The 15,779-nt window shown below is 38.7% G+C and overlaps 1 protein-coding gene across 2 annotated transcripts in view; it reads left to right on the forward strand.

Moving 5' to 3' along the window:
* BTBD16 (BTB domain containing 16) overlaps nucleotides 1–15,779 on the forward strand; it is a 100,182-nt gene that overhangs the window by 54,633 nt on the left and 29,770 nt on the right. The gene's annotated exons all lie outside the window — the stretch shown is intronic.

The raw sequence follows: 15,779 nt of genomic DNA on the forward strand, positions 1-15,779 counted from the left end.
TCAAGTGGGAAGATTCAAGGAGAGTTCAAGGGAATTCCCAGAACTTGTACCCCATCAGTCAGATTTTACATCTTAAAGAGTGCATTCCTGATATGCCAGCATAAGACTTCTGAACAAGTCACAAATCTTTAATGTTTCATTTCCTAATTCTGAATCATATTTTTCCAACACTTTCACTGTCTTCCCCATGCCTACATTCTCACTGAAAAGACTGAGTATCAAGGCATATCTTGACTTGGTTTGAAAGATCTTGTCAAGTTCTTTATAACATTTCTTCTCTTAATCATCCACAAGAGATATTGATACATAAGCCATAACTATCTCACATCAGTCCCATTTCTGATATTCATCTTAGGTGAATAATGAAGGATATCATCAACAATCTGTTCTCAAGTATTTGCATTTCAAATTCGTCACAATGATTTTGAGTGATGAATAATTTTCCTTGATATCTTTTGAGTATTTTCCTTTGGAAACTGTCAAAAGTAACTCAACATTGATATTCCTAATGCTTTCCCAAAATATACTGACACTTCAATTGACTTGAATGATTCTAGCATGATTTTTTTTTTTATCTTGGGATAGTCTTTTACAGGAAAAGAATTATTATTTGTAATGTTCTTGGAATACACAACCTTTTGAAAATTTGCATTCTATTTTATGATGAGTCTGGAGTCAGTAACCAGTAGGGAATGAGATCTTTTATGGAACATCGCAGGTCAGGGTCAATCCTGTACCTCCATGACCTCTAGGGGAATAGAGCACTAGAATGGAGCTTTTGCTTGCATATATGTGCTGCTGGGGCTCAAGAATCCAAGAATCATGGGAGAGCTGCTTAATGTTGGGTGGACCAGGTAGGGATTTGTGATGAAGTTTTACACCCAGATACCTGGAATGGCAGAATGATCTGAGACAACTTTTTATTTGGGAATAAGCCAAAGTACAACTGAATAGCTAGTCTACCATAGGAGACAGTAACATTTTTTTTTTCAGTTGGGAGCCGAAGCTAAAGGTGATTATACTGTGGTTGTCTTTAAAAAGTAAATGTATTCCTATAGTACTATGTGGAGTAACTATGCACTGTAAATATTTAATAGCAAGAACAGTTACACTTAATTGGAATTAGGTTTAAGCAGGGGTTCCTTCTTATGTGTATAACCTGAGGAAAAGGCAGAGCTCCCACAGGGGAAATAATAGAATGAGCTGAAGGAAATAAAAATTGTCTTCCACCCTTCTCACACTAGAACAAAACCATCTCCAGGAGGTTTTTGTGGGGAAGGGTGGACCTAGGTTGTATTCCAGCTCCTAGGGAGTGTGCAAATAAAAATAAATAGTGTGTTTTTTAGCTTTTCCAGTATAATCATTCAAAAGCCAAATTGGGAGCAAAAAATGCCCAGGCTATGCATTGTAGCTCTCCTAGTGTTGCAGACATGCTCCCAAGATGTTATTTCTTGCTTTAGGAAGCATATCAGGAAAAAGGGGACAAGACACAGGATGTATCTGTGTCTAACAGGTTTTTCTGCCAGCAGCTGCCCAGAACGAAATGTAATATGGCCATGGAGGAAAAACTAAACATCAGTAAAGAGCTAACTATGTCCTTTTTGGAAGGAGAATCCACTATTTCATCCTAGTCAGCAGGCTCTAAAAATTAGGGATGGTTATGAGGTTCTGCAACTGAATGAGGGAATGGGTCTGAAAATATAACTTTCTGGGTTACTTCCACTCCCAAAAATATGAGTCAGAAACTTGAGAGATCTGATGGAGAAGGTAGGAGACCATTTTCCAACCTGGGTACTAAGGAAAGAGATGAAGTATTTAGAGCAATTTCCCCCTCAAGTATACTGTCTAAAAGACACTGGAGTTGTCTCGGTGTAGTGTCCTAATGGAAGGGAAGGCAGGTTTTGAATCTGCTAAGCCCTGTCTGGCCCAGAGCTCTGTTTTTGAACGCTGTCCCACCTGTACTAACCACATGGCAACCTCACATTCTAAAGTTAGAACTGTCCTCAGCATTTCTGCATTTCCACTTGCCCTTAACTGAAAAACCTGAAACTGAAACCTCAGCATGTTGTTTTCCTTTCTTCCACCCCTCTGTTCCCAGCCTAGACATCCGAGAAATGCCCGGCTTTCTCACTCTAAGATATTTTCCTTTTGGAAAACTTCAACATCACTGGGAACTCTAGTTGCAAGGCCAGTGCCACAGGAAGGATAAATTGAACCATTCTGTTCTGGCCCTGGAAACTAGGCTGGAATGATTTTTCAACAGCAATCTCCTCAGCTCTCAGTCAGTAACACAGGAAACACATCTTTTGGATTCAGTGAATGATAGTTTCATCCAAGAAAGAGAATTTGGGGAAGGTTTCCTCCCCTTTAGCCATTCTCCTTTCCTTCCTTGCTTTTTTCTAATCAGGTTCACTTTTCTCCATCCTTACTAGGTTTCTTATTGCCTCTCATTTTCAGTCTCAGAAAATATACTCCTTTAATAGGCTGCTGATAACTAAAAGACTTTTTAACATGGAGACTCCCTCTCCTCTCCTCAGAGAGAATAAAAAGTCAATGAACATTTCACTGCCATACAGATCACTGCCCTCAATACTTCACAGTTTTCTTCCCTTTTCTGAGTCATTAGGTTGGAGCAGGGGTGAATGGTCTCCTATCTCCTCCATCAGACCTTCCACATTCCTAAACAATATTTTTGTAACCATAATGCAATTTAAAAGTCACATTTTCAGATGCATTCCCTCCTTCAGTTGGAGAGCATCACAACTCTCTTTATTGTGTTTTACAGTGTTCTGGTGCAAGTCAAATGAGGAGTAAGTTGGTTCACAAGGGAACAAAGCCCTGGAAATCTTTCTTTTGTATGTATGAGAGGTTCAACTAAGACATAAAATAGCAATTTAGGGCCTACTGCTAGAGATAATTTTAGACTTCCATTTTAGTTCGGATTTGGTTATGATACAATTCCTAGTGTCAGAGTAAAGAGCTTATTTAAATATTTTTTTCTTGGCTTTTCACTAGCAAAGTAGTGACCTTTTTTTCTTAGCTGAAATTTTGTTTGCATATAAATGGAAAATAATTCATGTTAGTGGTAGACATAGACAAGGGTTGGGGGGCAGGCGCAATGTCCAAGAACTTAGTTTTCAGACTTCTTGGTCCCATAACAACAAAAACACATGTGATGCTCTGAGTTTCTTTTTCCTCCTTTGGATACCAACGAGCAGTGAGGTGTGGGGCGAGAGGAGTCCAAGGACCTAAGGTGAAATTCCTGCTCTGTTATTACTGGCCTTAGGAGATTCATTTTCCCTCTGTGAGCCTCAGTTTCCTCATCTGCCAAATAAGGGAGTTGGATTAGATTATTCCTGTGGTTTCTTTCAACATGAAATCTATGATCCTGGGAACCTCTTCAGTCTCCTTGAGTTGTTTTCCCACTGGGCTTTACAAGTGGTTCAACAGGAGAATTCTTTCCCTGGAGCAGAACAATTTTCTTTTTACTCTCAGTGAAAAGAATATTTTGGTATGTTGAAGAATCTATTATGTCATCAATGTTATGTACTCTTGCCACAAATATAGTTTGCAACATTTCATACCTTCTTTTCCTGTAGGGTTCTTGTTTATAAAAGCCAAAAGCATTCATGCTCATTTTGGGTAATGGAAGTGGAGATGTGGAGAGGATGAAGAGGGAATCCAGCTTAATGATATTTAGAATCATATATCATTTATCTGGCATTATAGGAGAATCAGGTGTTCTGTACAATACATACATATATATATATAATTAAAGTTTTTCCTTTTAATTGGCAAATACTTTTTATTAAGTATTTTAAATTTTTTCTAATTACCTGTACCTATTTTTATCATTTGTTTTTAAAAATTTTGAGTTCCAAATTCTCCTTCTCCCTTATCTCCCCCTTCCCCTTTGGCAAGCAATTTGATATAGATTATACATGTGCAGTCATGCAAAACATATTTCCATATTAATCATATTGAGAAAGAAAAAATAAACCAAAAAAATCCCCCCCAAAAAACCCAACCCAACAATAATAACACCATGAACAACAAGAAAATTAAGTTAGAATCAGTCTTTTCTCTGACAGTGAATAACATTTTTCATCATAAGCCCTTCGGAATTGTTTGGGATCATTGTGTTGCTGAGAATAGCTAAGTTGTTCACAGTTGATCATTGTACAGTATTGCTGTTCTCCTGGTTCTGCTCAGATCATTTTGCAGCAGCTCATGTATGTCTTTCCAGGTTTTTCTGAAAGCATCGTGTTCATCATTTCTTATAGCACAGTGGTATTCCATCACAAATCATATAGCACAACTTGTTCAGCCATTCCCTAGCTGATGGACATCCCTTCAATTTCCAATTCTCTGCCATCATAAAAAGAGTTGTTATAAATATTTATATATATATATATATATATAGGTCATTTTCCTTTATACAAAAACCTCTTTGGGATATAGACCTAGCAGCAGTATTGCTGCATCAAAGGATATGCACAGTTTTATAGCCCTTTGAACATAGTTCCAAATTGTTCTCCAGAATGGTTGAATCAGTTCACAACTCTACCAACTGTGCCTTTGTGTCCAAATCTTTTTTTTTAATTAATTATTTTAATGGAAACCTTTTAAAAATATATTAGGAGCATATCATTTAACCATTTTTGATGGTACAGGTCATAATTATGAACATTATTATATTATGCTAAAACATATTAATACCCTCATGGGCTATTTGTTCACTTCCCTTTCCCCCTACAACACCTACATACATATATACATACATACATGCATATATACATATACATATACATATACATTGCTGTGCTTTTCTAGTTCTGTTTGAATTTTAATTTTTCTGTCTTTTTCCCCTGTCAGTCTAGCAGTTGTCAGTCTCATTGGTATCAGAATGCCCACCTGTAACCATGTTCTGCCACCATTTAAATTTGTTGCTTCTATTCTAGTGAGCTGGGAAAAGTATAATATAGTATTGGCTTCTGTCCTAGGAACTACACTGCAGGAGGGATATTTGGCAGGCAGGAAGATGTCCAGAAGAAGGATGGCCACGATGTCGAGTAGACTCAGGCTATACCATGAGATTTAGTCAAAGAAACTGTGTTTAATTAGAGAGACTTATGGAGAACATGGTCACTATATTCAATATTTATTATATGGAAGGGGATCAGACAACTCCAATATGTACAAAAAGAACCAGTGGGTAGAAGTTATAAGTAGGCAATGTTGGCTCAAGATAAAGAGAAAGTGTCAAAAATTTAAACTGTCTGGTCTTATGAGGTAATGAGTCTGCTTTTACTGGAGGTCTTCAAATGGAAGCTTGCAGTTGTTATAGGGGGGATTTAAGCTTCAGGTAGGACTTGGAAAAATGTGCTCTTTGATAGCCCTTCCAATTCTAGGATTTTACTCTATGTGTATCAAAGGAGGACTGCTATTGCTATTGTCTGAGGATGTTTTCATTCCAAAATGAATAAACTTTGGTACATTGCCTTTGTGGCACAACTACTCAAAACCTCTTTTCCATCTTGATGCCCTAGAGGGTGGAAGTTGCTAACCACCTGATTTCACAGTGTCTGGCATATAGTGGGCACATATATGTTCATTGATTGAATGATTAAGTGATTGGTATGTTATCATGTACCAATGAGGCAGCTAGGTCACACAGTAGAGAGAATGCTGGACTTGGAGTTAGGAAGACTCAGCTTCATGAATTCAAATCCAGCCTCAGATACTTAGCAGCTGTGTGACCCTGGGCAAGTTACTTAGACCTGTTTGCCTCAGTTTCCCCATCTGTAAAATGAACTGGAAAAGAAAATGACAAACCACTCCAGTATCTTTGCCAAGTAAACCCCAAATGGGATCACAGAGAATTGGACATGACCATTACAAATGACTTAACAAAAAAACTTTACTATAGAGGAGTACATCTCATAGGTAATAATATTAATAATGATACCTATCTTTATGTAGTACTTTAAGATTTGCAAAATGGTTAACATGTTATTGCAGTTGTTCCTTACCACAACCTCATGAAATAGGTGCTGTTATTAACCCCATTTTTCAGATGAGGAAACTGAGGCTAAGAGAAATTAAGTAACTGCCTGGGATCACACAGCCAATGGCTGTCTGAGGCAGAATTTGAACTCTGGTCTTGCTGATTTCAAGTCCAGTGCTTTGTAAAGTGACCAAATGTACTTTAGAGGCAGCTAGGTGGTGCAATGGATAGAGCACCAGTGCAGGAGTCAAGAGGACCTGAGTTCAAATCTCACCTCAGACACTTGACACTCACTAGCTATGTGACTTTAGGCAAGTCACTTAACCCCAATCGCCTCTTCCTGGGTCATCTCCAGTCATCCTGATGAGTATCTGGTCACTGGATTCAGATGGCACTGGAGGAGAAGTGAGGCTAGTGACCTGCACAGCCCTCCTTCACTCAAAACAAAGTCAAGTGCAAGTCATGTCATCATTTCTCTGATGGCACGGTCTTCTTCAGCAATGAAGGACAAACACACAAATGTACTTTACCAAAAAATAAGTCGTATGTCTTTTAAAATGAGAAAAAGTGAATGAGAAAAATGAAATATTACCTAAAACTCAAGGAGAAATAAATGACAAGGTTAGGATTGCATAGGGACTAAATAAATTCAGTTCATGGTTTTCCTTTATTAAAACCAGAAGTGATGACTTTTTCCTCTTCCTGTAGGGGAAGCCATGCTAGGTTTCTTTAGTCATTATCTTGTTTGAGGTGCAGACATGAGCAAGGGCCATTCAACGTTGGTCGTTCATACTAAGGCTTCTCTCTGGAAGTTTGTTTTCAGTCTGTTAACAGACTATTTACAGACTTTCCACATGCTATAGCAATCCCAGCTCCTGCCCAGGTCTTGAGACTTGATCCCAAAATGGCCCAAACACTAAGCCCCCACACCTGTTCTTGACTATGATGATCCAGAGGGTTGTCCATGATGATTTGTACATGGAAGCAGATGAGTCAGCTTTGGACAAGAGTAATTGTGATGATTAGCATTTTCAAACAGTATCAAATCATTTCCAGCCTACTTTTGTCCCTAGTTTGCTTTTCATTTTTGAACCAACAAAATGCTAGTGGGTCCTAAGATAAAGAGATGGAAGGGATTTGAGGGATGATCTAATCCAATGCCTTCATTTTTACAGAAAGGGAAGCTGAGGCCCAGAGCGGGTAACTGATTTGCCCAAGAATAAGTAGAAGGATCTGAACTGACCTTTCATGTGATGTTAGATGTGACACAAACTACACTGATCTAGCTATTAAGATCTTTCAATTATCAAATGTTGGAATTATTTTGAGGCATGTAGAGAGGAAGGAGACTAGCTCCAGAGTCAAAGGACCAGAGTTCAAATCCTGCTTCTGATGCTTACTATCCAGTGACTTTGGACAAGTTGCAACCTCTCTGGGCCTCAATTTCCTCATCTGTAAAATGAGGTTGGATAAGATGACCTCTGAGGTCCCTTCTAGCTCTAGACCAATGGTCCTCCCAGGTTTCATTTAGTCATGCACAATTGAAGCAAGACACACAGCTTGGCATGTTGGAGTAATAGCTTACCTTGGAGTCAGAAAGACCTGAGTTTTTAAAACTCAGGTTCAGTCAGGTTAACAGGGTTAAGTGACTTGCCCAGGGTCACACAGCTGCTAAGTATCTGAGGCTGGATTTGAATTCATGAAGATGAGTCTTCCTAATTCCAAGTCCAGTGTTCTCTCTACTGTGTCACCTAGTTGCCTCATTGGTACATAGTAATATACCAATCACTTAATCATTCAATCAATGAACATATACCTCTGACAGATTTTGATGAGGGTAACCATAGAGAAGCTTAACCTCTCAGTGCCCCAAGAAAACTCTCTGAGCTTATAATTACAGAGCACATACAAATCTGCATTGGTATCCAAGAGTTTCCTCATCAGGAGTTCCCCTAGATCCAGTGGAAAAGAAAACAAACCACCATTTTGCTGACCTGTAGCAACAACCTCATGCAGTGGCAAGAGCACCAGATGAGGAGCTGGAGGCCAGGCATTCTGTTTCCAGCTCTGAGGCTGGTTAGCCTGGTGGTATTGCTGAGTCATTTTTCAGTCATGTCTGACTCTTTGTGACCCCAGTGGTGATATTCTTGGCAAAGATACTGGAGTGGTTTGCTATTTCCTTCTTCAGCTCATTTTACAGATGAGAGAGCTGAGGCAAACAGGGTTAAGTGATGGGTCTAGAGTCATACGATGAATGTCTAGAGGCTGGATTTGAACTCGGTAAGATGAGTCTTCCTGGTTCCAAATCCAGTGCTCTATCCACTAGACCATCTAGCTGCCCTGAGCCCTTAAGCAAATCCTTTTTCTCTTCGGAGAAATGTTAAATTTCTCTAGAATTTTCTATGTTATAAGATATTATATGAATTATATATAATGCTATATGTTATAGATGTTAAATTTCTCTCATTCTTCTCCTCTGCAAAGTAAAGGGATCAAACACAAATGATCATTTAATGTCCTTTTAACTCAAAAGTCTGTGATTTGGTCATTGGTTTGACAGGAAGAATTCACCTGCCAGTTAATCATTCATCATATAATGCAGTTGCTAGTTAGGCATTGTTTCTGTACCACTTGGTAACTTAGTAGTTGAACAGCCATGTTGTAATGCTAATGAGATTAAACATCTTTCCCACCCATCAAAGGGCCTGCTCATTAAGGGAAGTTTGATTAGGGGAGATTTGTAGGAAGGCCCATATCTTTTGTTAATGAGGCACTGGTTGTCTATGGTTGTGATGCCCTCTGGCTCTGATAAGTGTATAAATATTCTGAGGTGGGGTTTTATTTTGGAGCTTATTCATTGGAAGTGTTTGTTTGGCCAGATAAGACTCTGAGAAGCCATTAAGGAGCCCCTCAGCTTTGAAAACCCAGATGTTAGTGCTTCTTTCTCTGGTAACTATGTATGTATGGTCAGACAGTTGTCTGTCTATTGATTGGTGATGTATGTGTTGCTTACTGTCAGGCAGTTGGAAGCCCTGTCTGTTGATCGATCTTTGTTTCTCTGTATTTTCTCTGAAGTTCAGGATGCTGACTTTTTCCCCTGAGCTAAGTGAATGATATATGTGCTTGACTAAAGTAGACTGTTGACCCCTTGAAAGTTGCTTTCCTTTTAGAAAAGCAGAGCTAAGAACCTGTGTTAGCAGGCCATTCTGGTTGTGTCAGGGTGCTTGCTTTTACACAAGTCCTATGGGTAGACAGAATAAACCTGAGAGGGTCTCCTGAATCCTTTCCATTTCAATTTCTTTTTCAGGTCTTAACCCTGGGATTATTTTATATCTCAAGCAGTGATACTCTTCTAAGTAGCCAGGTCCAACTTTCCCTTTTACCTTTAATTCAGTTCATATAAATGTGGGAGGTGGAGGGGTTAATCATTGATCAGACTGCTGGTCTTTTAACGAAACATGCTCTTATTTAGCCTGGGAATGATTCCAGTTAATGTGCCCTGGAGTAGCAAGAATGGAATTAAGTGGCAAGTACAAGTGACTTGCATTGTGTATGAAGTCAAGAAAAACACTTGTGACATTCTATAAGAACTTGCTGACCAGTTAAGTCAAATGAAGCATGACAAATTTGATCCTGTGGGCATTTATTTTCAAAGAAAAAATTTAGATTTTCAGTACAAAACTCTCAGCAACCTAATGATCATTGACCCATCTCACAAAAATCTCGCATCCAAGTGAGACTTCTTACTTAAGATTCTAACAATTGACCAAAGCATTAAACTTCTAAAATACAGAATGAAAAAAAAATCCTCATGCAGGTACCTACTTACATTAATATGAAGAACATGCTTCAGAAAATAGAGGCTGTCGAGGGTGATGGAAATAGCCTTAAACACACAGTAAGAAGAATTGGGCTTGATTTCCAATTAGTAAATAAATCAAAGACAAGTTATTTCACCTTTCTCATCTCAGTTTCCTCCTCTATAAAATGAGGTTAGGCTAGATGAGAGCTCAAGTTCCTTCCAGTTCTGACATTTTCTCATTTTATAAAGTAAGCCATTTCTTTTAATTAAAAGCATGGATTGAATCCATAATATTTTTTTTTTTTACTTCATGTTGTCTGAACTTTGACATCAGAAGGAGAAATCTATATTAACTCTAGAAGAGGGCCTTCCTAAAGTCACAAAATCGGAGAACTGTGGGGGCTAGACAGGGTCTTAGAGAAGTCCATTTCTCTCATTTTTCCAATAGAATGGGAGCTTCTTGAAGGCAGGAACAATTTCTGATTTTGTCTTTGTATTCTCAGGGTCTATCTGGCACGGGGAGGGTTTAGCTTAACTGCCTGTTGGATTACATTTTACAAATGAGAAAAATGAGGTCAATGAAGGTGAAGTGATTTGCATGAAGTCAAATGAGCCTACAGCAGCAATTTTAGCTTTCCATTCTAAGTCTTTTCCCACTGCTCCATGTCTTGTCTATTGATAACTTACATGAGCAAGGAAGCCAGATGAAGAATTCAAAGACTATAGCCCAGACACAGTAACTACAATTCTGTCTTCTACAATGAGCTACCAGAAGAGGGGCAAAATGATTGACTTTTTTCCCCTCAGGATTCACTTGGTGAGCACTTAGAACAGTACCATCTCTTCTTCTGAAGCCTTTACTATGTCTTATAACCATGGTGAATTTAATTGAGGTTGACTTTGGGGAGATGGACTCTTTCCTGAAATATCTCATTTCAAGAATGAAAGACACTGAACACTTAATGCCAAGTAAATAAATGCTTCACTGAGAAAAATGATAACTTTTTAATTGGCAACTGCTGCTCAGTTCTAATTTCAGAGCAAATTCTGGGTTGTTTTTTTTCCCCAAGGCCTCCCATGAATATCCTTGAGGTTTGTTTAAATACTAATGACAATCCTTTACATTTTTATAGCTGTTAATGGTCTAAAATTGCTTTCATATCCATTGTCTTATCTGTTCCTCACAACAATCCTGTGAAGTAGGCATAGATGATATCATTAATATACCCATTTTTGCAGATAAGGATCCTAAGAATTAGATAGCAGAAGAGAATTTCCTAAAGTTAATATTTACTTAGTGACAAGAGTCCAGACTTAAATCTAGAGCTTATCATGCATCCAGCTACCAAAATAATCTTCCTAATTCATACATGAGTCTGACAGTGTCATTCCCTTGTAAAAAAACAAAACAAAACTATTAAGTAGCTCCTTATCCCCCAAAAGATGAACTTTAAGGCCCTGAATTTAAGGGATTTGACCCTGACTTATGTTTCTGAGTTTACTTCATAATACTGTCTTTCATAAAGAATATATTCTAATCAAATTGGATGGTTAATTGTTCCCTGAACTCAACATGCCAACACCTGCTTCCATGCATTTGGACAAGCTCTCCCCTATGCTGGAATGTACTCCCTTCTCATCTCTGTTTTGAATAATCCTTCTTTTCAGAGTTCAGCTATAGGACCTCCTCCTCTGTACAGTCTCTCCTGGTCTCTTCAGGTACTAGTGCCCCATTTCCTTAAGCCATCTGATACTTTTTTTGTTCAAATATACACTCACATCTTCCCTAACAGAATATATGCTCCTGGAGGGCCAAGGTCTCCTATTGCATCCTAGCTCATCTCCAGTCATCCTGATGAATATCTGGTCACTGGATACAGATGGCTCTGGAGGAGAAGTGAGGCTGGTGACCTGCACAGCCCTCCCTCACTCAAAACAAAGTCAAGAGCAAATCATGTCATCATTTCTCTGATGGCAAAGTCTTCTTCGGCAACAAAAGACAAACACAACAACAACAACATATGCTCCTGGAGAGTAGGAATTATTTCATTCTGATTTTTGTGACCCTATTTCTGTAACCAAGTGCTTTGCATATGGCAGACGCTAAAGTGATTACTAATTGATTGGTTGATAATGCATCTCACAAGTCCCCCACACTTCCTCATCCTGTATGATTCTTGTTCATGTTTTCTCGTAGATCTTCTATAGAGGTCCTCCCCAAGGCACTAAAGGCCTTGCTTGCTCTCATTCTTTTCATTGCCCAGAAAGGCTAGGCCCAGACCTGTTATCACTCATTTCATATCCCTGACTACCTTCTTCAGTAATGGATGTCCCTTCTTTTCTTCCCTCTGACAAGTTAGAGCAAGAAGTGGGGTAAGCATATTTCTTGCTCCTCATTTCTCCTATTCTAATTTCTAGAATTTTGCATTGCTTCCTAACCCTTCTAGGCCCTATCCCTACCATCACCCATCAGTGACCTTTCCTCCTTTGAGATCTAGTACATACACATAAATCATTCTCTCAAGATCCTGGTGACTATTTTCTGCTGACCTAAGTTTTTCCCATTTTTTTCCCTCAGTAAGTTCAATATTCACTTCATTGTTTTCCTCTCCCTATTCCACCCCATCCCAGCTACTACTCTCATACCTTGAATACTTTGTCCCCACTGTTCAATTGCTGCTCATCTCTTCTAAAGCTCCTGGATTACTCCCACCATCTACCTTCTCCAAGCCTGTAGCATTGGAGGAAGCTGCATGGCTAGAACAGACTTGTTCTACTACAAATGTGTGAGACCTCACCTTAACTGGACCCTCAGTGCTACAGACCAAATCTTTCACCCTTCTCTAATTAACTCTCTGTTGAACTCTTCATAGTAGCTGTTCCAGTATCTCTTTTCTTCTAAACTCACCTACAAGTCTCTACCTCTTCCCTTTCAGCAGAGGACTTCACCATATATATTACCAAGAACATTGGCTATGATAAACTCCCTCATCTCCTCAATTCCATACTTCCAATCAATATTATTCTCCATTCTCACATTCTTTACCAATCTTGAAAAATAAGATAGACCTTTTCCTTGCCAATGTCATTCCCTCTCCTTGTGTCCTTGCTTCATTCCTTTGTATTCTCTCCAGGAAATTTTCCTTTTTTTTCCACCATCTTCTTTCTTTCTTTTGATCTTTCAACCTCTTTTTATCCATTAGCATCTTCCCTGATTCCTACAAGCATGCCCAAATCTCCCACATCCTTTAAAAAAAAAAAAACCTTCATTTGACCCTAATATTCACTCAAGCTATCATCCTTTATCTGTTCTCCCTTTCACAGCCAAGTACCTAAAAAAAAATCTGTCTATACTCATTGCCTTCACTTTCTCCTTGTAATGTTAATAGGATTTAAGTTTTCCCTGCCCATTCAAAGGCCTCATGTGGAACCCATTAAGGAAAGCTTGCTTAGGGGAGGCTTGCTTATTGGAAAGCTTTCACACCTTTGGCTAATTCCAATTAGGCACTGAGTCAGGAGAGTTGTGATGCCTTCTGGCTCTGAGAAGTGTAAATATACTCTGAGTTGATATTATACTTTGGGGGCTCACTTATGAGAAGAACCTTGTGATTCCCTGGTCGAGACTCTGAGTAACTTTATGTTCAGACCCCCCCACCCCCCACCCCAACTACTCAGATGTAAAGGCTCTCTCAAGTCAGTAGCATATGTAAAATGTATAGCAATATAGCTTTGAATCAGGCAGTTGGAACCCTATCTGTTGGTCTTTATGCTAATTCCTTTGCTTGTATTTTCTCTGTATTGTCTCTGAAGTTCAGGGTGCTGACTTTTCCCTTGAACGAGTGAATGTAATCAACAAAGACTGTTGACTCCTTAAACAGCTATCTTTCCTAATAAAGCAGATCTAAGAACCTGTGCTAGAAGGTTATCCTAGGTGCTTGCTGTTACACTCCTCTCCCAGCCCTAATCACTGAATGGGCATTGCTTCAGTCAAAGTGAGAACTCAGAAATACCTTATCTTAAAAAGATCAAGGTCTCCCACTGTATCTTGGGTCATCTCCAGTTGTCCTAGTCTATATCTGGTCACTGGACCCAGATTGTTCTGGAGGAGAAAGTAAGGGTAGTGACTATGCACAACCCTCCCTTACTTAAATCCAATTCACTTGCAAGTCATGGCATCATCTTCCTGAGTCCTGATCCTCTTTGAGAATGAAGGACAAACCACAAGCTGCAGGCAGTCTGAGCCACCTTAATGAGGACCAAATGGGCCAGTTCCAGTTGGACAACTCAGTTCCTCTTCTCCTCTCTTCTCTCCTTTCCTGTCTTCTCCTCTCCTCTCATCTCCCATTCACTTCTTAAACCCCTGCAATCTATCTTCTATATACACCACATGATCAAAATTCCTCTCTCCAAGGTCCCTAGTAGTTGATCTTCTCAGTCCTAACTCACTGAAGACTGCACCGAAGTATTTGATGTTGTACAACATCTCCTCCTTCTGAATACTTTTTCTTTTTCTGAAGTTTTGTGGTACTACCCTTTTAGGATTGGCTTTCCGTATGATTAACCAATCCTTTTTAGTTTTATTTGAATCATCATCCAGTTCCCACCCTCTAAGCATGGCTATACCCTGGGACTCTTATCCTAAACCAAATGCCATTCTTTTTCTGTGATAGATAATGCTTATTAATTGATTGACTGATTCTTGATGCATGACTGATCCATCTATCTCCTTTTCTCATCATATATATCTTTCAGATATTTATTTGTTTTTCAATTATATATATATATATGTTTTTATTTAGCACTTGGTTTTCCAATATTATGCATGCACACATAAATAATTTCAATTGAGATGATACTTTTGTTATTTGCATATTTTATCTAGTAAATTTTATTCTGCATATGGGCTATATACAGAATGCTAAATAAATGCTTGGTTAATGAATGACTAAAATCAATTTTGGAAAGCTAACAGACTCGATTCCTCCTCTTATTATTTGGTTTTGTGAGTTAATGTGTATTTCTTGGAACCTTCTCATTCAGCTCTTGTTCTGGGTCTTGATCTTATTTGTATTTTCTTAGGAGAGCAAGGTTCCACGGGAAAATCTGTGTCTTTCTGTGGATAATAACAAAAAACAAGGGAGCTGGTCTGGTTAATGGGGGTAGCTGCTACTGATGAGAATAGGCCGCAGGTTAGGTTAAGTAGGGTCTTGTCTGAAAGTGGAGTTCTCTGGTGTCTTTCTCCACACACTAAATATGGTAGCTGGGAAAGAAAATAAATTCTTCATGTGAGAAACATACATTCTAGTATTCATGGTGTTGCGATATGGTTAATCTGACATGGGCTAGTTACAATGTTAGATGCCCATAGAACACTACTGAGTGTAGTACTTAAAAATACTGAGAGCATGGCTCTCACGTGGTCTATGCCCCCTTATATGTGACCTCCTCTTCTGCTTCTACTTTACATATTATATCATACTAGACTCCCTAGGGCATACTCAAAAGGGTCATGTGGCTATTTTGATTAATAGTGATTACCAACATGGGTCCAAAGTCATACATAACTGTGGTAACTTTAATGATCTCCTTACCAGAAATACTGATGAATCACAGACTTTGGACCATTAAGTCATCTCATTCAAAATTGCTTCAAGTCAAGTCCTACGTGTGAATGACTGGTACATTTTTGGATTACAAAGCCTCTCTTTATCTTCTTTCTTTTCCTTTTCTGCTTTCTTTTTTCTTGTGCTATGTCCATCTTCACAGCTACCTTACCTAGAATTCCCATCTTTCTGCTCTCTGCCTTTCCTGTTCTACCTAGCTCCTTTGTTCCTTCATTTTCCAATTTCCTGAATGCTTTAATGCTTCCCAGTATTTCTCAGTTTCCCCCTTCTTTATTTCTTCCTTTTGCTTTATCAGAGAAAACCTGGATATTTTGATTAAATCAATTGATCAAAAATTAAATATAAG

Source organism: Notamacropus eugenii, chromosome 1 (genome assembly GCF_028372415.1).
Source record: "Notamacropus eugenii isolate mMacEug1 chromosome 1, mMacEug1.pri_v2, whole genome shotgun sequence".
NCBI classification, from domain to species: Eukaryota; Metazoa; Chordata; class Mammalia; order Diprotodontia; family Macropodidae; genus Notamacropus; species Notamacropus eugenii.